Source organism: Mustela nivalis, assembly GCF_964662115.1.
Source record: "Mustela nivalis genome assembly, chromosome: 7".
In the NCBI taxonomy this organism is placed as follows: domain Eukaryota; kingdom Metazoa; phylum Chordata; class Mammalia; order Carnivora; family Mustelidae; genus Mustela; species Mustela nivalis.
Window position 1 is genome coordinate 13,551,256 of NC_139026.1, and position 26,113 is coordinate 13,577,368.

The 26,113-nt window shown below is 44.1% G+C and overlaps 1 protein-coding gene and 1 long non-coding RNA gene across 6 annotated transcripts in view; one reads left to right on the forward strand and one right to left on the reverse strand.

The window, feature by feature from the left end:
* The window catches only part of SYN3 (synapsin III), a 453,379-nt gene that overhangs the window by 217,487 nt on the left and 209,779 nt on the right, over positions 1–26,113 (forward strand). The gene's annotated exons all lie outside the window — the stretch shown is intronic.
* Positions 20,662–25,079, reverse strand: LOC309869571. The gene is made up of 4 exons (XR_014314269.1): positions 24,777–25,079; positions 23,531–23,716; positions 22,731–22,827; positions 20,662–21,208 (listed from the first exon to the last, which is right to left on the reverse strand). It is a non-coding gene; the product is annotated as an uncharacterized lncRNA (long non-coding RNA).

A 26,113-nucleotide genomic window follows, 5' to 3' on the forward strand; every position in this document is an offset into this window, starting at 1 on the left:
GAATTTCCAATACAGTATTTTCTTCAATGTTCACAACCCTTGATAATAGGTATTGTTTTATGTCTGTTTTATGGTTATGGAAACTGAGGCAAAAACAATAACTCAAAAAAAATATATGCACTCCTGTGTTCACTGCCATATTTTTACAACAGCTAAGACACGGAAACAACCTAAGTGTCCACTGATGGATGAATGGATAAATTAATTGTAGCATACACCACCCCACACACACTGGAATATTATTCAGCCATAAAAAAGAAAGAAATCTTCCCATACACAATAACATGGATGGATCCCAAGGGTATTGTGCTGAGTGAAACAAGTCAGAGAAAGTCACATTCCATATGATCTCTCTTATCTGTGAAATTTAAAAGCAAACAAAACAAAAAATCAACTAATTGATAGCAGGAATGGGACACATATTGGGGTAGTGAGAAATAGGGGAGGGGGTCAAAAGGTGAAAGAAAAAAGAGAAAACTGAGGCACAAATAAGTTAAGTGCATGTTCAGTTTCTTACAAGCATGATAGAGGCAAAGCTGTGAATCAGACCCAGGGGTCTCTTTCCAAACCAATGCTATTTCTGGAGCCTGAAAATCGCTATACCCTCAGGGTCATCAGGACTTTGGAAGTGCTAATAATTTCCTCTTTGTCTTCTGGGTTTTCTCTGAGGGCTCAGAGCTCATGATCATTGTTAGAACCAAGCAGAAGGAGTCACAGTACCTCCTACTGAAGGCTGGAGAGGGACTTTTATCACCTGGCAGGTGAGATGCTTCTCTTGTTTTGTCTGGTTAGCAGTGGAGAGAAAGCAGGAGCAATCACAGAGCAGGCAATTTCTGCTGGTGTAGGTGTGCCCTTTCTTACTCAGAATTTGGATGGATTCCATAGGAACATTACATTTGTATTACAGAGAAAGGGCCCGAATCTAGAAGCAAGCTGATAGAATATTGCTCGGTACGTTTTTAACAGCCATTGCCTATGGCTTCATATCCTCTTGAAATTTCAAGCATGAGATTGAGGCATGTGCCAGGTTTTTCTTCCAGTTCTGCATCGTACAATATCTGGGTGACTATAAGTAAATCCATGAACCCCCTTTCTTCAAAAGTAAAACCAAGGAGGTTAGACTTTATGATCTCTCGAAACTTCTCAGGGAAGTACTTTGGGAGGAGACTGACAAAGGGGTCAAGGACCAAGGCCTGTGACATCAGTAAAACTGGGTTTTCATCCTTCACTTTTTCACCATGACCTTGAACAAGTTTCTTAGCGTCTTGGAGCTTCAGATGTCTAGTGGTAAAATGGAAGGGAGATTCATACCTCCTAGGATTTTCATGAGTATCAATGAGGTGTGGTGAGTAAGGCACATGATAAATTCTCACTGAGAACCTATATGCACCAGAATGTGACCCTATAGGTGTAGGGGTGAATGAGGCCTCTGCCTTCAAGCAACCTGCAGTCTAATGATCTGGGTTGATTAAGGTTGAGCATGTTCCCATATCCCCTTTGACCATGTAAGTAATACCCAAAGAAGGGATGAGGTAAAAGGAAGAGGAAAAGAAAACAACAACAATAACAAAAAAAAATGGTAATAATGGTGAGTTCTTCTAAGCAGTTTGCGTATATTAATTCGTAGCAAAAACTGTGAGGTAGATGGAATTATCCTCACCATCCCTGTTTTCAGATATGGATACAAAGGTACGGAGAGTTTATGTAACTTACTCAAGGTGACATGGTCAGGATGCTGCAGTGCTGGGATTCGAAGCCAGAGCAGCCTGGCTCAAGAATTTATGCTCTTAACCACCCCACTAGCTTCCTTTTTCCCAGAGAAGGTGAGCATGCAGAAAGTAACAAGTATACAAAATAGCAGACAACCAGTGCCTGTTGTCAGTGTGTCTTCTTTCTCAGAACACCTTGTACCCAAGATCAAAGGGTGTGAGAACATGAATCAGATGTAGCCTCTATTGGAAGAGACACATAGTAGGGCAGTGAGCACCTCTGTAGACCCTCCTGGAGAATAATACTCAGTGGGTTCAGTGTGATTTCCAGCCCTTAGGATGAGCACTAAAGCTGGTGAATCAGAACACTTGTTCAAGTCCCATCTTGTCCATCTACCAAGTTTCTCTCTAGCTTATATTTATACTCTATAAAGGGAAGACAAACATCTAATTCACATAGGTATTTTTCAAGGGATAAGTAATTAAAACCTGAGCACTTCCTATTTGCAGGCCCTGTTCTATGTACTTGATAGATACAAATATACTTAACTCCACAACTTTATGAGGTAGGGGCTGTTATCATGCCCATTTTACAGAAAGGAAAGCTGAGGCACAGAGAGGTTCAGCAACTTAGCCAAGATCACACAATTAATAAGTGGTGGAACCAGAATTTGAAGTTCAGAGTCCAATGCTGAACATCTCATCACCTCTCTGTACTCTGATGAACAGTCGAAAACATTTTATAAACACTAAATGGTATTGTTGCTCTGTTCTCATATCCATGTCTTAGGTCTTGGTTCTGCTGTTTCCTTGCCGTGGAATGCCTCTCTTCCTCTGCCCTGGCTGTCTCTTACTTGTCCAGGGCTGAAGAGTGGGCCTTGAAACATCGAAAGGCGTGATGAAACCAGCTCACCGTGGCTCCTAAGAGCCCAGTTCTTAGATTTCCTGGAATTTTTCGAGTCAGTTGTTAAACACAGCCATTATTAAAAATTTAATTATATCGACTTATAATCAAACAAGTTATATTAGAAATGTGATAATGAATACTTAAAACTCATCACTTCCTAATTATTTCATTTTATACTCTCATCTATGGCCTTGAGGCTATGTCCACCTACTGTGTCTGCAGTGGAACTATCGTATCATGGTGAACTGCTCCCAGTGACATCCGCTGGTGACTTAGAATTGACCATGATGGGAGCATTTATGCCACAGCAATTGTCAGATGCCACAAGTCAGGCTTTTTGTCCTGGAGAGCTGGTTGGTAAATATTCACCTCTACACCGCTGTCATTTCTTGGCTGTATATTCTTGGACAAGTAATCTTCTTGTGCCTCAATTTTCCCATCTAATAAAGTAAGGACAGCATTAAGTGTCTATCTCACAGAATTGTGAGGAATAATCAAGAAGTTACGTGGAAAGGCTTTAGCAGAATGCCTGACACAGTGTCAGCTCTCAATGAATGACCACTGTCAGTATTAATATTAAGACAATCTTATTATTAGGCATCATCTCCTACAAGTGGCCTTTCCTTCGACCCAAGCTCGGTGCCACCCATAAAGGATGAACTCTGACTTGATATTCACTACAGTACTTCGGGACTGTTCGTTTCAGTGGCATTTTCCCTCTTTAGAAAGTGAGCTAATGACAGAGGTGAATTGAGTTTTCTCTTCTGAGCACTTAGCCCAATGCCTAACACTCAGTAGGTCCTCCATAAAACTGGTAGATTAAATTATTAGTGAAGGAAGAGTTTTAGAAGTACTGAGAAAATCACTGAAAGTCAGAATTAGGAAACTTGGAAACTTCTCTAATCATATTACAAATTTTTAAGAAATTCTTCACATCCTAGCATTACCAGGATATTCTGTTTAGGGTTCATGTGTTGGGAGTACCTTATAATGAGGTCATTTTGGAATTTAAAAACTAAAAGCCTCCTGATTGGTCCCTAGACAGACCCACCACATGCTGAACTTTGCTTTATAATGAAGCCTCAGTGTATATGGTATGGTTCCCCTATAATAGTCTTAACATGTCAAGTAGGGATATGACCAGTAACTTTCCAAATTGCTTGAAGGTAGCTGGAACTGCCTCTGCCTCAAGTATTTAGAGAAAAAAAGATCTTGATGTCACATCAGCAAACTCTGAAAGAGATTGCACATACCTGGAGTGCTTTTCAAGGCCTGGGAGCCAGTGATTGGAGGCAATTTCGGGGGGAAAAGATGGGAGAGGCTGAAGGCATGTTGAAAAATCATTTTTTGTCTGTTGTTCCTTTGTATGAACTGGTTGCTGGCTTATGCAACGCCCAGTAATTAAAATGGCTGGAATGCTTTGCATTTTTACAGCAACGTGAAGGCGGCTTGGAAGCCTGGAGCTAGAGCCAGATGGAGGGGGCCCAGTGATCCTACCCTGGCTGCCCCTTGGCCTGGCAGGGGTGGCTGACATCTGCCTTGGGGTGGAGAGTGTGGCAGGGGGGAGGGAGGAAGTCAGTGCAGCTAGGAGTAGCTCCTGCTACTCTCCCCCTCCTCTGGGCAGGTGCATCCAGATGCACCGCCTTAAATGAAGATATGCACAGACCACCCACCTTCTAGAAGTCTATAATGATTAGTGGTGCTGCCTAGGAATGATAAACAATGATAAAGCTATCCTTTATTAAATATCTATGCTGTGCCAGGTTCCATACTCATAACATTGCATATATTATCTGCCTTCAGACACATGAAAAATCAGATGTTATTCTTCTGCTTTAAACACTTTATAGATCCTAGTGCATTTAAGGTGAATTCCAAATGCTTCACCCTTTCAAACCCAGTGTGCTGTTGTCCCTGCTCTCATTGCCTTTATATCCCCCACCCTCCCACAAGTTTACTGTGTTCCTGCCTTGCTGGGAGCATCCTTTCACCAAGCTGAGCTCTGTCCTTGCTCCAAGGCTCTCCTGCCTCCTCCCTACGCCTTCCCCATGTCTTGCCAACACCAGCTCTTTCTTATTCAGCTTCCAGCTCAGACGTTTGTCATCTTCTCGGAGATATCTGCCATGGCTGAAGTAGCACAACCATCCCTAGTCACTCATGGCTCCCATCATCCCATTTTTCAGATTTTTTTTTTTCAGTATTTATCACTATCTGGAAAAACCTTATTTGTTTATATGTTTATTCATTGTCTTTTCCAACTAGAATGGAAGTTACTTGGGAGTGGGGCCCTCATCGGTCTTATCCACTGATATATCTATAACACCTAGATCAGTGTTTCATCAATATCTATTAGGATAATGGATCTTCGCAACAACTCAGTAAGATAGATGTCATTGTCCCCATCTTCCAGATGCAAAAACTCAAGCTCAAGGAGATTAAGTCATTTGTCCAAGGTCATCCCCTAGGAACTGATATCACCAAGTTCTGCCTAATGGCAGAATCCATGTTTTGGGATAAGTATGCACAGTCTTTCCCTGTGGACATCTACTTTAGAAAATAGTGGAAAGATGGTGTCTGTATTTCAAGAGAAGGAACCAGGACTCAAGGCTAACTATTAGCCCTTTAGTTGTATAATGATGGTGGCACCAAAAAATAAGAATGTAAGTTCTTGAAGGGGACCCATGATATTGGTGTTCTAATCTAAGTCTTGCGACCTGTGTGACCTTGGATGCATTTATTATCCTCTCTGGGTACTATCTGGAATATGCAGAGTTTCTGCTTTTGATTCTGCAGGGGACAATTACATGACTGTGTGAAAGCCCAGCACTTCAGCATCTTTTTCACACCCTGGGATGGCAAGCAAGGCTGTTGTCCCCATGCATCACTGGAGTGGAAGTCATATCTTGGGGGAAGGATGCTCTCTGTCCCTGACCATGGACCTGTGCCTGCCTGTGGGTAACTTCAGGAATAAGGAGCTGGATTAAGAAGCTGGCTTTTAAAGACTTCAGGGGTGTTGGAGGATGGGCAAAACATGGCTAACTGAGAATGTCACCACTGCTCCTATCACTGTCCCAACATTGCATCCCTGAGGGTCATCTCAGGGACCTCAAGGTCCCTGAGAAAACCTGACCACCCAGCCTGGCCTTTTAAGCCTCAGGGTCTGCCCCAGTCTCCCTCCCACTCGACTTCATTCTCACTAAACAGGATCTGCACCTTCCTTATCATGATGCAATTTGTATCTTCTTCCCACCATTGGCTCTTTCAGAAGTGTTCTGTTTTGATATAATTCCAACTCACAGAAAGGTTGCAAGAATAGTTCAAGGAATTACCAGAGACCTTTCACCCAGATTCTCCGAGTGTTAACATATACTGCATATTACTGCATATACTACATATTTCCTCTTTCCCTCCTCACTTCTTCCTCCCCTCTCTCTCACACACATTTGGACACACACACACACACACACACACACCCATATACAATTTAAGAGTAAGCTGCGGAGATGATGCCTCTTTACCTCTAAATATTTCAGTGTTCACTCTCTACACGCAAGGGTGCTATCAGCTTTGAAGTCCAGAGAAAGTCAGCCTCTGGAAATCAGCCTCTGGGGCTTGCATTCCAAACCTCAACTCTACCTGTCACTAACTGTATGCATTTATGCAGAAGATTTCACTTCTCAGCACTTCTCAGCTTTCTGATCTATAAATGGGGGACACTAAGAGCACCTAACTCATAAGACCAATGGGAGAATTCATGAGACACCCTATTTTGACGGCTCAGCACTGTGCTCAGAACATGGAAAGTCAAAGTGCAGAGTATGTAAATGAGGCAGTGTTTTGCTAGAATGCTTTGGTTCTTTTCTTCTTTGAAGTTGTTTGGATTCCTTGGATTTCTCCTTCCCGTTCAGGCCAATTCTTATAAAAATAGCAAGACAGGTTCTGTCATTGATTCAGCCCTTGTTTACTGAGCACCCATGCTGGGTCTGACCATGCTCTGGGTACTGAGATACAGCAGCAGACAAGACAGGTGCAGTCCCTGGCCTTTGAGCCCATATTTGCATGATGGAGACAGACACTGGACATGGGAACAAATAGATGAACCACTTCAGTCATAAGTGCCATGAAGAAGGTAAAGCCGAGTGACTGGGAGCTAGGGAGCATGCGGGGAACTCCTTTAGTCGGGGTAACAAGAGAAGACTTCTTGGATGAGATTAAAAAAAAAACCTCGACTAGATACTTTTAATCTAAGAAAATGCCTTCTGGGAAAATATCAGACACAATTTCATTGCTCAGTAGATGTACTCCTTATGAGTGAGTGCAAGCTAGAATGAGTGAGAGTTTTAAATCCTCCCATAAGAACACAGTGATGGGAGCACGCCCTTCTCTGCCATGTGTTTGGAGCCATGCACTTGCCATATGTTATCCCATCAGCCTTCCTGAACTTGTGAAGCAGGTGTCATTGGCCTCATGTAATAGATGAAGAGACTGAGGTTCAGAGAAGCAAGTTCATTTTCCCAAAAGCAAAGAGAATGTAAGGAGGGAACCCTCTGACAGCGCATGTCTCCGAAACTGCACAATGGCAACCTCTTACTACTCCCACGTATGAAGATGGCAGGTTTTAATTTGACAAAAGAGAACTGGTGTTGGAAGGCATGGTTCCAGCCCTGGCTCTGCCACGTATGAGCCGTGGGGCCTCGTAGAACCATCCATTACATGGAGTGGTACTGGCTGCTCCCTTGCATCCCCTCCAGTTTTAACAGGTGAGGTCACCTGTTGGTATTTTTTTTTTTTTCTTCCTCTGACTCCCTTTTCATGGAGAAAATTAGCACAAAAAGAAAATAGAATTAGGAGGAAAAGAGATGAGCTGCAGGTATCACCCACCCCAGATAATCATTTCTGGAGCTGAAGAGCAGGTCTGGTTCAGAGACAGCACAGAAGGGGGACATGAGTCCTCTGCCTCCCAACATCTAGCCTGGTACTTTGTGCCCAGCAGTAGGGGCTCCCACCCTGCTCTCATAGGAACAGGTGCCTTTGTTCTCTAACGCAGTTGGAAGAGATCTGACATTATTTCACAGCCATACTCATACAGCATGCAAATAATGCCTACTGTGATCTGCTGTTCAATTTCAGGAGCTCCTGTTTCCAGTAGGCCGCTAACATATTTGAATTTCCAAAGTAGGGTGAATGTGGGAAAGTTACTATGGTTGACTGTTTTAGTTACCTTTTGCTGCACAATGATATTATCCCACCTTTAGTGGCTTTTGTCAAACAACACACATTTGTTATCTCATGGATTTTGCGGGTCAGGAGTCTAGGTCTTGTTTTGCTGGGTCTTCTGCAAGGCCACAGTCAAGATGTTAGCCCAGGGAGGTAGAATGTACTCCTTTGCTCACATGACTATTGGCAACATTCAGTTCCCAGTTTCTCTCTGGCTATGGGCTGGAATTCACCCTTGGGTCCTTGCCATGTGACCCCATAGGCAGCTTATTATATGGCAACTTGATTCTTCAAAGCCAACAGGAATGCATCTCCTCCTAAAACAGGCATTGCTGTCTTATATACGATGTGGTCATGCAGGCATAATCACATACATCCTTTCTTCTTTGCTTTTCATAGACCCTGCCCATACTCAAGGGTGGGGAGGGGTTATGTAAGAATGGGAATACCAGGAGGAGGAGATCACGGGAGCCACACTGGTTTACCCTCCAAACAGAGTGATCAGACAGAGTGTTGGAAGCCCTAGAAAACATGGGTACAGGGGACAGTGGAAAGCACTTGAAATGTTTGACCTGGGGAAGAAGAAAATAATATTGACAAACACTGAGGACTTTGTGTAGATCAGTTCACTTAACTGTCATATGACTCTATAAGGTAGGTACTGTTATCCTCATTTTACAGGTAAGAAAACTGAGGCACTGATAGTTCAAGCAACATGCCAAGGTGACACAGCTATTAAATAGTATTGCTGAGAATTGAACCAAAGCAATCTGCTTCCACAGTTCATGCCTAGGAAGAACAGTCAGTCATTGGAAGATGAGGTTGAGTTCTACCCAAAAGACTTCAGGACCAAAGGCTAGAAGTTACTAAGTGGTAAGTTTGGAGCTTATGATGATAAAAAGCAAGTAAAGCTGTGAGTTCTGATGAAGTTTGATCTCCAAGTCATGGGAGAGTGATAGGTGTTTCTACTGAAGGCTGCCCAACCATATCTCAAAGATAGTGTAGAGGGGATTCCTGAATAGTAAAGAACGCTGGGCAAGGTATCCTTTAAACTGTCTTTAAAGAAGAGGATTAAAGAAGATTTTTAAACTGCAACTTGAAGGCCAGATTTGGTCCACTGATGGATTTTCTTTGGTTTATGCTCACTTTTCTTTCCTTTTCTTTTCTTTTATGTAATTGACAAATTTTCAGAAAAATTCAGATTTCCAACTTCTCCTGAAAAACCAGAAGCTCTGAGTCCACTTTGCCAGTGCATACTAAACATGTGCTGAGGAGCACCTGTGCTGGGTAAGCTAGGCAAATGTGCTTCCGCACACCACAATCCCCAGCACTCCCTGATGTCCCTTCAACAGAGGCTATAGGTCTGTTATTTCCCATACTGGCCTGTTTCAAGGCCCCAGACCTCGCCATAAACTCTTAGGCCAAGCATTCAGGTTATATAGACCATGCTCACAGGAGGAAGTAAAGGAGGAATTTGGTCTTAGGGACAATGTGAGTTCAGCCAGCATAGGAAGGGAACAGAGGACAAAAGTATCAGGGGCTCAACCTCTGCTGTGAACTTACACGAAGCTCCTCACTTTACTGGAAGAGACCAATTCTGGTCCCAATGGTCCTTTTGGAGGATCTAGTGAGATCCTGGAGAATAGGAACAACTAACTCCTAAACATCTTTTGGAGCCCAGATCCATTGACTAAGGGAAGCCAGATTTTTTGTGTTAGAACTACAAGACCTGAAAATCCATTTGTTTTCTTTCTTATTGGGGAATTGGCCTTCAGAAATAGTTTTAAAGGGGGGAAAAAAGCCCAACCTTTGTGAAAATAGGAAGGGGAGAGCTCATGGTGGGAAGCTTTGCTGTGGAATAGAGTTTTTCACTGATGCTTTTTTGTTCTGTTTAAAAAAAGAAAGCTATTCTTCAAGAGAATGAAAAGGAAAAGGAGGGAGGGAAATGTATTCTGCTGCAGGTCTTTCAGGAGCTTTAAATCTCTGCCTAAGAATCCCAAGACAGCCCCTGGAGAAAAGAAAATGCATCAGAAAAGGACCCAGGAAACCTTCAAATAGCAGTTGTGTTTTAGCCCCACCTCAACCCATCACCAGCCATGTGGGGCAAACACAGTATCATAATCTCCCTTGATAAGTAGGGATACTAAAACCCAGAGAGGTAGGGTAACTTGCCCAAAGCCACACAACCCATCAGTGGCAGAGCCAGGATGCCAACACTTGTAGTCTTACTGTAAGACTTGTGCTCTGAACCATGACCTGTTTGGACCCTCAAGGACTGACTGAGCAGGTGCATGGGAAAGGCATCATGCTAGGTACCAGAAGAGTGAGAGGGAGGAGGAGGGAGGCTTGAGGAAAGAACAAGACCCTAGCTGGGTCTTCCAACCTAGTCCACTTTCTGTCTATGGGACCACAGGCAAGACTGTGAGCAACTGGGTCTTACACATCTTGGTAGTTCCAGTGCCTTATACAATTAAAAGACAGTTTATGAAAGGAGGTAGGGAGGGGGAAGAAAAGAAATAGAAGCAATAACTAATAATTAGTTCTCATCAAGTGTTTATTAGACCAGATACTATAAAGTGCTTAACACACATTATAGCATTTAATCCTCATAATAATGCCCCTATGGTGTGGTTAATATTATTACTTCCATTTGAAGGATAAAGAAACTGAGGCACGGGAAGCTCAATAGCTTGTCCAAGGTCATGATGCCGATAAATTGGAGATCCAGGATTCTGAACAGGAAGTGTAATTGTAGTGCCCAGCCTCTTAGCCAGTAATGAAAACAGTAAATATTTGAGGTCAAGTTGTAATTCCTCCCATTTGCAGGGTATTTGGTGGATTACAAAACTCTTTGTGGTGAGGTTTCCAAGGGTGGAGATGGGGACAGAAATTTCCGGTGATTTCTGATGAGACTTAGCCAGTGATTCTTACCTAACATTTAGGTGCAAAATGCAAGGCATGCAGAGATGGGAAACAGAAACCGGAGTGGCTGGTGGTGCACTGCTCGGAGGCCCTTTAGTGGCCTTGTCAGGCACGGGTCCCTCTTGTACAGCCATAGCCTGGTCATCTGTGGCTTTTACTCCCCAGGACACACTCCTGACACTCCCAGCTCTCTTGCTTCCTCATCCCCCCCGGGGCCGGCTGCAGCCCCTGCAATTTCAGCCCAGCTCAGCAAAGCACAAACCAGTTGCAGTGTCCCATACCAGTGAGCCGGCAGCTGCTTAATCTGAACCCAGGCAGGTAGGCAAAGGAAAACAGAATTCAAGGCAGAAAGCTTCAGGAGTTTGGTCAGGGCACCCCACTCTGGGGCTGGACTTGACCAAGCTGTTAAGAGAAGGCAGAGGTTTGCACAGCCTTAACCTTAAGAGGGAGCTCTTGGTTCCGGCTTCCTCTGTCTTGCTTCCCTCCTTTGCCCTGGTACTCTGCTTGCAAAATGGAGCTACCACTACCTGCCAACTTGTATCTTGGCCAGGACTGAGGATTGAAGGGGTTGATATAGATGACATCATAGCTGTAATCTGCAAAATTATCGCTGGCAATACAGCTGGTATAGTTTTTCCTATTTAATGTATTTCCTGGAGAGGCAGTATGTCTTAGGGGCCTGGGATGGGGGTGGGAGGGAAGCACAGTGTGAGTGTCTCACAGACCTCGGTTTGATTCCTAGCTCTGCCACCCCCAGCTGTGTGTCCTTGGGTAAGTCATTGCCCTTCTCTGTGTCCAGGTTCCTTCTCTTGCTAAGTGGGAATAATAATGCCCACTTTGGAGAGTCAATGCAAAGATTAACTAGGGCAGCATCCAGCTCGTGGAAGAAACTTAATGAGGAGTAACTAGTGATTCCTTGCCTCACATCCTTAGTTCTCTGCCATTGTCATTCTCTTAGGGCAGCCTCCCTCCTGGGACCTCGAGGACCAGATCAGAATCCACGGTTACAAGCCAGCATTGTATAGCAGTTCTTTGTGTAGTACACATCACATTGTCCATTTATCTGGTTGATTATTTGATTAACATCGACTTCCTTCACTAGCCACATGGAGATAGAGATGTCTATCTTGGGCCATCACTGTAATCCCACTGTTTAACACAGGCTTGGCACATAATAGGTGCCCAGCAAACATTTGTGGAGTAAATTAATGAAGGAAATTAGCACCCCAATACACTGGTATATTCCATTTGTTTGCAAGGGAGTGATACAAGTAAAATTTCGTTATTCAGAGTTGCAGTCCTAGACTTTGTTTTTTACTTCCTTTTTAAGATACATGCGTGCTCAAGATTATCTTTATAGTGGTGTCATCCTCTTACATTTTTTTGACATGCTTTCTTGGGTGGGGCTACAGTTAAATGGAAGCCCTGGGGATTACATTCCACCCAGTGTAAACCCATGAGAATGTCTCCTGCAGGAATGTCATTTGTCATTGGGTCTGTTGGAAGCAGAAGTTTGAAATATGTGGTCTTACATCACAGATCCCCTTTGCTTGTAGTCTCTAGAAAATTGGAGACAAGAATGGCCTGTCTTTCCCTCAGATGGCATGAACATTGAGAAGTTAATGCTTCTAAGATCCTAGGCTGAAAGCAAAGAATTATCTGCTTCCTGCCATAAAACTTCCTGCCTTGAGATGCTGTTTATCAAACCATTAACCCTAATGTGTCTTGACCAGTCAGAACTTGATAGGAGAAAAGCATTTTCCTCTTGATCTGGCAGCCTGCAGACTAGATATGTGCTGTACTGGAGCAGATAATTTAGTAGTTCCCACAGGTTGCAGACAGTGTCCCCATGAACTTTTTTATCTACGTTAATTTTTCAGTACATTATGTAGTATAAAAAATTTAACTAGCAAATTAAATCCACAAATTCATGGATGTTATTGCTGAGATAAACCCAAAGCTGGCACTTACAAGAAAAGAAAAGTCAATGCAAAGAAAATACTAAATAAATATTAATAGTAAACTGTTATAAGAAAATGGCAAAAAATGAATGTGAATTGCTAATGCATGAGTTTCAGAATGCTGCAATTATTTATTTTCTTGTCTCTTTTCCCGTTAATTTGCCAGTTTCTTTGGGAGAGAGACTCTTTTATTCTTTTTATCTCAAGCATTAGCACAGTCCCTGGCACAAAGGAACTCAACAAATCTAGAGGATGTTGGATGCCTGGGTGACTGAATGGTGGGCATCTTGGGCGCCAACAAATTCATGGAGGTTGGGGTCTTCCCAGAGCGTTGGGAGCAACAGTATTTCTGTGTAATGATAATCAGAAAAGGAGGGTTGGGCTGGCTCCAGGCCATGAAACGAAAGCTAATGTGACCCAATGCCTGCTTTTCCCTCTGGGATTCTCTCCACCGGATGGAATTCCCAGCTGCCTAGGAGGAGCTAGAATACCGAAATCCACAGGCACTTTGGACAGAACATACTAGCTGTGTGGCCTCAGGTCCATCACTTAATATCTACTTCTCTGTGGACTAAAGGAGTCATTACAGCAAAAGAAACTCTACGATTCTGGGAAGGTTTGGTCTGAATTTGAAAAGTACAGAGAAGGCAGGTGGGAGGAGGTGCTGATGAGCCGGGGCAAGGCCAGACTCAGGCTTGAAGAGCTGATATCCTGATGTCCAGTGATCACCTGCGTGGTCAGCATCTTCAGTGGCTCTGGGTGGTAACATCTGTGAGGTCACCCATGGCCATTTATGGGTCTAGAAACTTTCCTGTGCATGTGCTGGGGGGGTCATGGGATGACTTCTACTGTCAGGGCTCCCCTTTGAGTTCTTATGCCTCCACCTCGACTGCCTTTTACAGCCAAACACTTTCCATGTCCTCTGTCCCATCTGATCCTCTCAGGATCCCAGAGGAGGCCACTGAGGGTAATACAGAGGAAAGGTGCGAACCAAAGACTCATGGCCATGTGGCTCAGTAGAAGGAGCACCACTGTGGGCATGGAGCTCACCACAAAGTGGCCCAGGACATGGAACTTGGAACTAGACCCCTGTGTTCAAAGGCCAGCTCAACCAGGCGCAAGCTGTGTTACCTTAGGAGAGTTAGATGTCTTCTCTGGGCTGCAGTTTTCTCATCTGTAAAATGGAAATATAACAATATCTGCCTCCTTGAGCTGTTGTTAATATGAATGAAAACCATCCGGCACATAGTAAATGATCAGATTTTATTACCCCATGGTTACTTTGAGGATTTATTAAGGTAATGAGTATGTTCATTTCCTAGAGCTGCCATAACAAAATATCACAGACTGGTGTCTTCAAACACAGAAATTAGTCCTCTCACAAAAATTAGTCTTCTCACATTTCCAAGAGCCAGAAGTCCAAAATCAGTATCAGTGGGCTAGAACCAAGGTGTCTTCAAGGCTGAGCCCCCTCTGGAGACTCCAGGGGAGAATTCCTTTTTTGTCTCTTCCAGTTCCTGGTTGTTGCCAGCATTTCTTGGCTTGGGGCTGCATCTCCCCAACCTGTTTCCATCTTCATATGGCCTTCGGGGTGGTGTGGGGGAGCAACCACACACACACATGCTTGCATGTGAGTGTTAATTCTCCCTCTGCCTTCCTCTAATAAAGATATGTGTAATGGCATTTAGGGCCCACCCAGATAATCTAGGATAATCTCTCTGTCTTGGGATCCTTAACTTAATCACATCTACAAAAACCGTTTTTCCCAATAAGAAAACACAAATTTTAGGGACTAGGAAGTAGGTATCTTTAGAAGACCATTTTTCAGCCTATCACATGGCCCTTTTCAAAGTAGGCTGACCCTGTTCTAGAAGGATAAGGAAGCCACTCCCAGACTGGTTAGCTCCCACCCTCTGATGTGCCTTCTGGAGGCCCTGTGTCTCATTCTTCATCTGCATCTGGCCCACTCCAGGGTTCTCCATTTTGTTATACACTTCGTAGGACAGCCTATGTCTTCCTCACCCCTCCCCCTGCCTCTTGCAAAAAGATAATAATAAAACAACACCAACATTTGCAACATTTTTTGACCCTCTGATCCTACTTTTATGCCCTTCATTGTCTTCAGGGACAGAAAGAATGAGAGAGGTTCTCAGTGGACAAATTCTGTTTTTTAGTGTAGGACCCTTTCTTTACCTTATTTTGCAGGCTCAATGGCCTTTCCAGATGCCCTAGGAGAATTTTGCCCCATCCTCTCTGGGCTGAAACTGCTGTCCAGGCATCCTATTCCATCCTTCCTAGCAAACAGCCACTCTTTCCAAGACAAACTGCCCCAAGCAGCAGCTTGCTAAAAATTGTACTCTGTCTCCCGTTTCAAAGTCTGATCGTGGAAACAGAGATATGTTCATTTCCAGGTGTCCTCCTTGGTTGGTAAGACAAGCACAAACATAGTGATCAATGACTATTTGCCCTGGGAAATGAATAAACCCCACACAAGCCCATGGGTTCTGCTCCATGTGGACTCTGCATCCTTTTGCACACTCCATAGGCTTGAAAATGAACAAAGGATATCGTTCATCTTTTCATGGAGTATTTGAAATGGCTAATCAAGTACACCAAGTAGGGGCATCAAAGTTCTGGGGATCAGTAGGTCATGTGACCCTCCCCTGTGAGGAGGGTTAGACAGATGTTATCTTCAGTTCACAGAAGGGAAACTGAAGTTCAGAAAGGTCAGGTAACTGGTGTAACATCTGTGGGTGGCAGACTTGGTTCTGGAGCCCATTTCACACTTAGTATTGTTGTTTCTGCTGTCCAGAGAAGAGTCACTGTATAACAGGCATTATGAAGGATGTGCCAGGGGTTTGCCTGACTCAGGAGTTAAAAGGCTGCTTCTGGTGTCTTCTCCATCTTTGTGTGGGTGAACTTTTTCTTCCTGGTACTCAGTTTTCGGAATTTTAACATCTATGTGGGGAACAACCTCAGGAGGCCAGAACTAGTTGCACAAAATAACAATAACATTAATAATAATAATAGCCATCATTTAATTGAGCACTCACTATGTGCCAGGCACTATTCTATATACCTTACATGGATTAACTCATTTAATCCTCACTGCATTCTTATGGGTGCACTTCTTATAGCCACCTTGTAGAGGAGAAAACAGAGATACAGAACACTTAAGAACCTTGATCTGGGCCACACACGTATTAATTGGGGAATATGGAGTGTTAAGAATAAGCTGGTTGTTATATAGGTGGGTGAGGGAAGGTCTCTCTGATGAGGCTGACACATGAATAAAGGCAGAAAGAGAGAGCCATGTGAGTATCTAGAAGAGTTTTTAGACTAAGGGAATATCAGGTGGAAAGGCCCTGAGATGGAGATGTCCTTGGTGTGTTCAAGTAGCAACAAGTGAGCAAAGGGAGTAAGAGGGAGGGGCAGGAGGTAGGATCAGAGATAGGATAGGGGTGGGGAAGGGCAGATGGTGTAGGACCTCATAGCTCATCCTAAAGAATTTCTCTTTTGATCAGAGTGAGCTGGGAAGTCATTGCAGGGCTTTACAGGGCTTTAAACAGAAGAATGGCATTCACATTAACATTTGAAAGCTCCAGGGTGCTTCTAAATTACTTTAAAATAAATAGCCTACAAACAAAATATTTTTCTTTCAATTGCCTTAGTTCACAACTTTGATGGTCACAAGGCAGCCTTCTCCTTGTTGAGCAGGTTTTCTCTTCTTCTGGCCTGTCTGACTCCACATGGGCCCTAGGCCCCCATCCCTTCCCCCACACTCCCTCTTGCCAAACAAACAAGATTGGTCATGGTGTTCATCTCTTGTAAGCAAATGCCAGCTTATTGAATAGGAATGCTAGCAAGTAACCTATTGGGAAAGCTGGAGAGCCACATTACTGTGAGGGCATCTGGGGTTGTTTCTCACCAGTGTGAGTCTTTTCTGATACTGTAAGGATGGGTCCAGATAGAGTATGAGTCAGTCATGGCAGGCCCAACCTCAGAAGGCAGGCCTGGAGCATCTGGTGTTCACGAGTGTTAGAGGGCTGGGGGCTAGCTCTGAATGTGAGTCTTAGGTAGAAGGACATCTTTATATTTTAGGGCACTCTGGAACGTCAATCCCTGGACAAGGCCGTCATCGCATAAGAACATCAACCTTCTCCACCTGGTGGCACAGGATGATAGGGCAGGAGTGGGTTGGTTTGGCCTTGCTTTTTTATGTGAGGTGAGCTAGGTTTATGTTTTCCCTTTCCATTTTCCCTCACTGGATGAAAAGGACATAATCCAAATCCCTTTTGTTGGAGAATGCCAGTTTGAGGGGAAGTGGGAAACCAGAAATGAGAATACTCTGAAAAGATTATGAAATACAGATTTTCATTCTTTCAAGCTTATTTGTAAATACTTATTTGAATGCTGTGTATTTGCACAGGAATTTGAGCAAAAAATGTAGAGAGTCCAATTGATATTCTTTCCAATTCCATCCAATTCCAGTATCTAATTGGTATTCAGTCCTATTAATGTGTATTTAACCTCTGGGAAAGGAAAGGGAGAAAGGCGGGGTGAGGGAAGAAGGAAGAAAGCATCACTGCTTGCGATGAGAAAAATGGGGGGGGGCAAGGGCAGAAACAGAGAGAGAAGATGGAGGTGATCGCAGTAATGCAGGAGAAAAATGGTAGTGACACTTGGTCCAGGGAGGTTGTAACAGACATGGTAGAATGTAGTCAATTCTGATTTTATTTTAAACATGTGGCTTACAGAATTTGCATATGGATTAGATGTGGGATATAAGAGAAAAATAAAAGCTAAAGGTGACACCAAGGCTTTGGGGCTGATAGAATAAAAGGAGCTGCCATTCACTGAGATGAGGAAGTCTGCATGGCAACGGGCAGAGGGGCTGGCTGCTGACATATTTCATTAGCAGTGCCTATTAGGCATCAAGTGGAGATGTTGAAGGAGAAATTGAATCTAGAGTAGAGGAAGAAGATTATCTGGGGATATAAATTTGGGAATCATCAGTATGGAGATGATATTTGAAGTCATAAGACTGACTGAGATCACTATGGGAGACAGTGTCAATAGAAAAAAGTATAGACAACAGTGCTTCAAAATTTAGAGGTCGGGGGCTCCTGGGGGCTCAGTCGGTTGAATGTTGTCTCGGTTTCAGCTCAGGTTATGATCTCACGGGTCATGAGATCTAGCTCCTCTCAGTGGGGAGTCGGCTTAAAGATACTCTCTTTCTGCCCCTCCTCCAATACATGCACACACGTGCACACATGCACACTCAAATAAATAAATTAAGGTACACCTGTGTGACTCAGTTAAACATCTGCCTTTGGCTCAGGTCATAATTCCAGAGTCCTGGGATGGAGCCCTGCCTTGGTCTCCCTGCCCAGTGGGGAGTCCACTTCTCCTCTGTCCCCACCCCCCGCTTGTGCTCTCTCTCTCAAAATAAATAATTGTTTTTTTAAATAAAGTAAATCTTTTTTAAAAGTTAGAGGTTAAGAAAATGAGAAGGAATCAGCAAAGATGACTGAGATCAAGCACTGGGTAAGAATCAAGGCAGGGTCTCAGAAGCCTAGTGAGGAAAGTGTTTCAGAGAGGTGAAGTGATCAGCTATGTCAAATCCAACTGCTTGGTAAAGTAAAATGAGAATTGAAATTTGGTCATTATATTCAGCATTAATGGAAAAGAGGAAGCAGAAGTATAGACTTTTTGCTGTGAGGGTGAATAGAAAAATTATATGGTAATTGGAGGAGAATATAGGGTCAAGAGAAGAGCTTTACTTTTAGGGAAATCTTATAATAGCATGTTTGAATGACAATGGGAATGTTCCAACCATAAAAGAAAAGTTGATATGGGAGAGAGAGGAGAAACTTGTAGAGCAATGTCCTAAAATTATTGAAAGAGTGATATCTGGAGCACAAGTGAAGGGTCCCCATCGGTAAGAGCAGAATTCATCCAGAGGAACATGAGGGAAGACACAGTGTATCGTGACAGATGATGGAAGAGTAGTGAGAGCTTTGGCAGCTTTCTTCTCGTTGCTTCTCAAGTGAAGCAAGGTCTTCATCACTGAGAATCTAGAGGGGGAGGGTTTACTGAAAATGTGAGAAGAAAGAATATAATGTTAAATAGTTGCCTAACAGAACAGGAGAGTGAGTGTGCTGGGGAGTGCACTAGAATGATAGAGCAGTCCTGAGTCCTCAAGCTAACAGTAATGTCCCTTCCCAGACATATTTAGATGTGGTATATTTTGATTACTTTTGCAGCTGAGGGCAAAATAAGATGAAACAGAATTACATGTGTAGTAGGAAAGAAAGATTAGTTTTGAACACATGGTTGAGTGCCTTTGGATTGGATGGCCAGGAGGCAGTAGATTATATGTATGATCTGGAACTCAGGAGGTCTGGGGTAAAGGCAGAGTCATCAGAAAAGAGAGAGTCGTTGCAACAAAGAAAGTAAGTGCGATGTCCAAGAAAGGAAGTATAAAGAGAAGAGCATAAACTTGGGAAACACTTCCATTTTAGAGGATGAAAGGAGGAAGGATCCATCAAAAAAGATAGAGAAGGGAACTTAAAAATTAAATGAAGCATTTTTTTCCTGAAGCCTAGAAATGAGACGGTTCAATGAAAAGGAGGGAAAATCATTCAGAGAGGCTAGGGTGGCAGGGGGATGTGGGGGGAGGAGAAAGGCTCCCAGTTTCGCTCAGAAGAAAGCTGGTAGTAGACTATATCAGAGCACTTAGTAGAAATGCAAAGAAAAGGAATCATGAGCAAAATACAAGGGGAATGAAAGAAAAGACCCAAGAGAGCTATGTACAAATAATAGGAGCTTTGGGAAGAGAAGAGATACTTTAAAGATAAAATAGAAGAAAATGTTCCTGAACTAAAGAAATACTTGAGTCATCTGATCAAAGGGGTTCTCTGAGTCCTAGAAATATTAACGATAAAATAAATACAAAGATAAAATCAGATGATAATTCTGAGCTCCAGAGTAAAAAGAAAAACCTGAAAAGTTTCAGAGGAAGCTACTTACAAAAGAAAAAGGAGACTGGCAACATTTATCTGCAAAGCTAGAATCTCAAGGGACAGTAGAACAATTTTCTCAGACTGAGAGAAATGTATGTTATATAGGATTCCCTTACCCAGCCACAATGCTGGGTAAGGGGCTTTAATATGCAAATTATGGTATACTCAAAGTATACCATCTATATACTCTTTCAGAGGGAATGACTCTTTCAGAGGGAATGTACTCCAGTGAAATGAAAAAATTCAATCAGAACAAAGATCTCAAAATGAGGGAAGACAAAGCATACAAGTGTGTGTGTATGTGTATGTTTTAAAAGTCACCAGCAATTCAAGGGAATGATCCTTGGAAAGTAGTGGGAGCAGAAACTGGGTTGCAGGGCATTGTAAAAGCAATAGGGAGACTACTTGTTGAAGAAGTGTGGAGATAAAATAATAAGAGAAGATTACTTAAGGGATCAAAAGAATACTTGACTTTATTTATGAAAGCAAAGCTCAGGCATGTTTGTAGGTAGAGGAAAAGGAGTTTGAGCAGGCAGAGGGAGAAGCTGTACTAACACATGAGTCCTGAGACATGGAAGGGACTAAGTCATTGCTGATAATTTGAGAATAGGATCCCTTCATATTATGGAAGGCACATGCCTTTCAGTAGCTTGGCTTTAGGAAGGAGGGAGAAATACTGGAATGATCAGAAGAAGGAGAGAGGGAAGAAAGGGTGGGGGAGGGGAGAGAAGTTCAGGAAACCATTTTCTACAAATACCCAAAGATCTCTCAGAATTACATGCATAGGGGAACCTGGCTGGCTCAGTCAGAAGAGCATGCAACTCTTGATCTTGAGGTTGTAAGTTCAAGCCCCGTGTTCGGTGCAGAGGTTACTTAAAAATAAAAAATCTTTAAAAAGAATTGCATTCATAAAGCTTATATCTTAGTATAAGTGTATTTAATTCTGTAATCTAGGAGCATAACCCAGTTGATGCATCATTAACTGGCATCTATTATTACTCATAGACACATAGCTAGAGTGACCTCTGAATGAAGGGTACAAAGGACTGATCATTGTTTGAGGAAGGATTAATTAAAGCATATCTGAAAGTCATGGACTGGGCACTTGGGGAAAAAGATCAAGACATTTGATTCTCAGTGGCAGGACAAAAGTGTGGAGAGCCCCAGGGAGGCTGAGAAGGGAACCCAGGACAAAACCAGATAACTTTATAAAACAGCATTGCATAAGGATGAGGCTGCCTATATGACATACTCTGCATGACCTTATGAGCAGCAAAGATTAAAATCTTGGCTCTCATTCACTGTGGGAGCTTGAGAGTGATTCCACTTCTTGGAGCATCAGCTTCCTTATCCATAAAAGAAGAGGATAATAAGGACTTTGCAGAGTTTTTGGAATATCACATCCATTCAGCAGGTTATTGCAGAGGGTCCACTATGTGCCAGGCGTTGTTCCCAAGGCTGGAATTCCTTGGTAAAAAGAAAAAAAAAATCCATATTTCACCTTCCTGGAGTTTCCATTCTAGGTAACTGTGAGAAGGAGAGCAGTCATAGAGCCTTTGGCATGAAAAGAGCAAAAGGTGCTCAAAAGATATCACTTCCATCCTATCCCTTTCCAAAGTGGTTTTCACAAAGGTTCTCTCGCCCACCCACAGCCCTAGCCTCCAACCTCCCCAGGGTGGGCAGAACGGCATGGCTCTAGATACCCAGTTGCTATTCCACAAAAATGAAACCTTAGCTGATTTTTAGCAAAAATCCTTGAATACCAAGCTCTCCCACTCGGACAAGGAGCTGGAGAAAGAAACCTAGTGCTTGCATCCATCCCCTTATCCCCCTCATCCCCTACGTCCCCTCCATCGGTTTCCAGGACCTGAATTTCAAGCCCAGCTTGTAAAGGATGGCTCTCTACAGGTTCCACCTCAGGTTTGGCCTCTCGCCTCTCCCTGACATTCTTCTCCATGGCCTGTGTTAGATGCATGAGCTCTAGACACTTGAAAACACAGACTTTCACACTCAGTAATGTGTGGTCTTTTAAAAAAACAAACAAACAAACAAAAAAACACAGCCAATCATTGTATGTGTGCAAAGGGGTGCACAGCCCCCAGCTTCCCCCCAGCTCCCCTTCCTCAGGCCCTTTTCCACTCTGCTTCCCCTGCTCAGCATGCCTGCTGTCTGTCTCCCATGTGCCCAGCTCTCCCAGGGGGCCTTCCAGCGTGTGACATGCCCCCCTTGCCTTGTGTCCCTTCTGCACTGTCACCCTCTCACTTTAGTGGGCCTGTCATTTTCTCATTGTGGTCATTACCCCAGACCCGAACTTGTCTTCTTCTTTCCTGTTTCCAATTAAACCTTTTCCTATCAGGAATCCTAGACCACACTGTCCCGCAGTCTCCAGCGATAATGAAAGAGTGCTCGTAGAGGGGGGATTCCCACTGACCAGCCTGGTGAGCTCAGCCAGAGATATTATGGGGGTGGGTTAAAAGCTGTGGAGACCCCGGGGCAGAGAGAGTGAGCGAGTCATTTGTGGTGGGTGTGGGCGGGGTGCATTTTCCTTCCTTGTCTCGTGCTTTCTTTTCACAGCTGTGGTTCCCTGGAGCCCTAACATTCCAGTTCCCAGAGCTAATTTTAGGTTCTTGGGACTGGCTTGTTCTACGTGACCCTGGCCCCCGCCTTTCCCCTTTACCCGACATATTCATTCCCGCCCGCTGGCTCACACAAGCAGCACTCTCTTGCTGGATCTCAAATCAGTGAGTAGCAATTGTAATCCAGGTCCCCCACCAGCTCGAAGACCCTCAGGAAGCAGGAAACTGAAGAGAGGGGGCGTGAAGTGGGAGTTCTGGAAGAACAAAAGAGGGTGGGGGTGGGGAGCAACTTCCTGCCTCCCAAATAAGGAGATGATGTTTATCGCCCTGGTCCTGAGCACTGGACCTTCCTAAAGCCTTTAAGAGAGAGGACCAAGGAGCAGGAACACAGACTTGGACAGACAGATGGACACCTGCCATTGCTCTATCACACGACCGATCTCCATTCAGTGTTTACGCAGCAGGTGAACCTGGGCCTTCCGGGGTGGCCACCTTCAGTCTCACTGGACTCTCCAATCGTGACGTAAACATTTCATTGAGTTTTTAAGTGAAAGAAACAGATGTTATCTTTGTCATGCCTCTAATTCCACAGTGGGGTAAACCAGGGCCCAGAGATAAGACATGACTTCCTCAAGGTCAGGAGTGAGTACAAGGTCATGTGAAGCCAGAACTGGGACCAGGGCTTGAACCAGGTCCTCCTGCACTCCAGCTCAAAGTTCTTTCAGGCACCAAGCTGCCTTCAGCTGTTGTTCTGTTCATTTCCTATCATTTGAGAGCAGGTTGCCCATTCCTCTGTCTCCAGCAACGGTGGGGCGATGAGGTACTTCTCTCCCAGACTTGCTTTCTCAGCACTGCCTTGGCCTGGCTCTTAACTGAGGGTGTAATGGAAGCTCTGGGAAGTAGTGCTAACCCCCTGGGAAATGAGCATCATCTGCTGTGGGTCCCACCTGGGGAGCTGTGAGTGCTTAAGGACAGATTCCATTTCCGAACTTGATCTTTGTCTCTGTCAATGCACCAGGAAAGCTGATCAAGAACTGGCTCTTATACACCAAATTTTAGAGGCATCAATAATCAGACCCTCAGCAGTGACTGTCTCCTTCCTTCAGATTCTGCTCCTACTGCTTGAACCTCCTTTCCTATGCCTTGTTCTTTTTCCCACTTTCAGGTGCATTTGCTTCCTTCCCCTCTGTTTCAGACCCTGGGCTTTCCTCACCTGGGCAAGTAACAGGTTCCACCTGGGACAGAATCTTCCAGTAGCCTCTTGGGGACCTCTCAGTTTCCCAGCCACTGGTGACTCCAGCTATCCTCTTGAGGAACTGGATACCTGAGGCAGTAGCACATGACTAACAGTATGCAGACAGACTGGGTTTGCAACCCAGCCATGCCTCGGTTTCCAAATCTGTAAAAGGGGAATAAGCAGTGTAGGGTTCTTGATGAAGATTCAGTGAGTTCTGTGATATATTCAAATGTAAAGATTAATCAAGCAGTACTCTTAAGATTAGAGCTGTTAACTTCCTATGTATAAGTTATACTTAAATAAAGATTAAATGAGTTTATACACTTAGTTTATACATTTGACTCAGTGTGACAAATAGTAAACACTCAATAATGATAGTTGTTATAGTAGCTGCTATTACTTAACCCCAGGCCCTCTGAGGACTAATATTCATTCCCCTAATATTTAGAATAATGACATCTCTTATATGTGCCATGCTTTCACATTTACTAAGCACTTCCTCATGCATCCTCTCACTTTCGTTTATCACAACAGCCCTTCGAGATGGCTTACTATTTTTGTCCATTTTAAAGATAGGAAAGCTGAGGCTCAGAGACACAGACACTTGCTCTAGATCATGCAGCCCATAGTGGAAAACTAGGACGTACCCCCAAGTCTGCGTGACTCTTGGGCAAGGACTTCCACCCCACCTCGCTCTGCCCATCAGCAGCTCTATTCTCAGATCTGTCCTGACTTCCTGCTTACAAATACCAGGTTCCTCTGACCCTGGACATCTCTGTGTCCTTCGGGAAGCAACCTACACAAGGTCCCATGGCTTAATAAACCAAAGCTGAAATAGGACCCACGTCTCCTGAATTTCCAGTCTGGCACTATTTCCGCCACAACCTTTTATCTTGTTGGCCTGATTCCAATTTAGATGCATTAAAGACTTTTTTGTTTTTCCCACTGAATTAAAGGAACCAAAACATTGCATCAAGAATTGGGATATATTATAGCATGGGTGAAGAACATATGGACATGCGGCAAGAAGGTTCCAATTCATATTCCACTGCTATAACCATAGTACCTGTCATGCAAGTCACTTGTCTTGCACAATGGAGTTCAGACCCCGACCCGTGCCTTCTTCAGGAAGATGGCACCCTCTGGAATCTGCGAGGTTGGGGAAACAAATGCTAAGACCCCCATCCAAGTCCTCACTGTGGAGAGTCCTCCCTCCAGTTACCTGAATCCTTCAGGAGCCCCAAGACTCTGCTTTCAGGTTTTCCTCTTCTTCTACCCCCAACTGGACAATCTCCTGATGCAGTTATTTTAAGGAAAGTTCCACAAGGCAGAAACCTCACAGGATCACTGATGTTTGAGGGTTTGGTTCTTCCTGCCTCTCATTGGAGACTGGTTTTGAGGTTGTTTCGCTGAATCACTGGATAAAAAGTAAATAAATAAATGAAGGAAGGAAATCTTGTTCAAAAGGAATTCTGTTGCTTCTCAAAAAAACAAAAAAAAAATTAAAAACAAAAAAAACAAAAAAAACAAAGCATCTGTCATCATCAAAGGAATCTGTAGGACCTGGCCTCTCTGGGACTATACTTCATCCTAGGGATTCAGAGGCATCCCCACCAGAGAAGATCTTGCCCAGCCCCTCTCAGCCTGTTCAAAACTGGGATGCCAACCCTCCCTCAAGGGCAAGCTGGCTGTCCCAGGGCCTCTGGGTGGCCCGACCTTGCTAGTGTCCCTCCTCCCCAACAAGGTAGGAGAAGAACCGGGAATGACCTGCCTCTGGGACCTGATAACCTGTGAATGTGCTATTCTTCCTTTGGGGGTCACCCCCTTTTCTGGTGACTTGTGCACAAGGCTTCCACCGTCCACCCCTTATCTCTCGCTCATGTCCTATTACTTTTCTAGGCTCCTCCCACTCCCATAAAGATAAAAGGAGAGCTCTTAGTCCAACCCTATCATCTTGCTGACTTGGAGACCGGGGCCAGAAAAACAGCAGCATCTAACCCTCGGACCCATAGCACCTTTGTGCAAAATCAAAGAAGAAATAGAAGACAGAGAGTCAGTGGATCCCAACACCAGAAGCTGCCAGAACCACCGTACTCTGGATGGGAGAGCTGCCTGGGCTTCCCTGAGCTCTGGGAGCTCCCCTGCTAGAAAGAAGGGGCAGGGAAATGAGAGATTGAGGGATACTTTCAAGAAGAATCCCTGCAGCCGCCTGACCAGTTTCGAAGTCTCCTAGTCCACTATGGGTAGAATCTTCTTAAAGCACCTTACTGAGCATCTCTTATCCTGCTTAAAATCCTTCCATTGCCTCAGTCCCAGTCCATCCCCAGTATTACTGGTGTTCAACACCTTCCAACCTGTTCTCCATCTTCTCTCCCAGTCTGTATACACTTAACCCTGCTTTTCTGAACCAGTGGTGGGAGCAAAGGACCTCCACTCCGTCTGTGTTCGGTGAATCCTAGGAGCTGGGTAGTGGGGTGTGGGCTGTGGTGCTCTGCAGGTGATTCTGACAAGCTGCCCCATTGTGGCAGAAGGAAGGCCAGCCCTAGGAGACACTGCCCC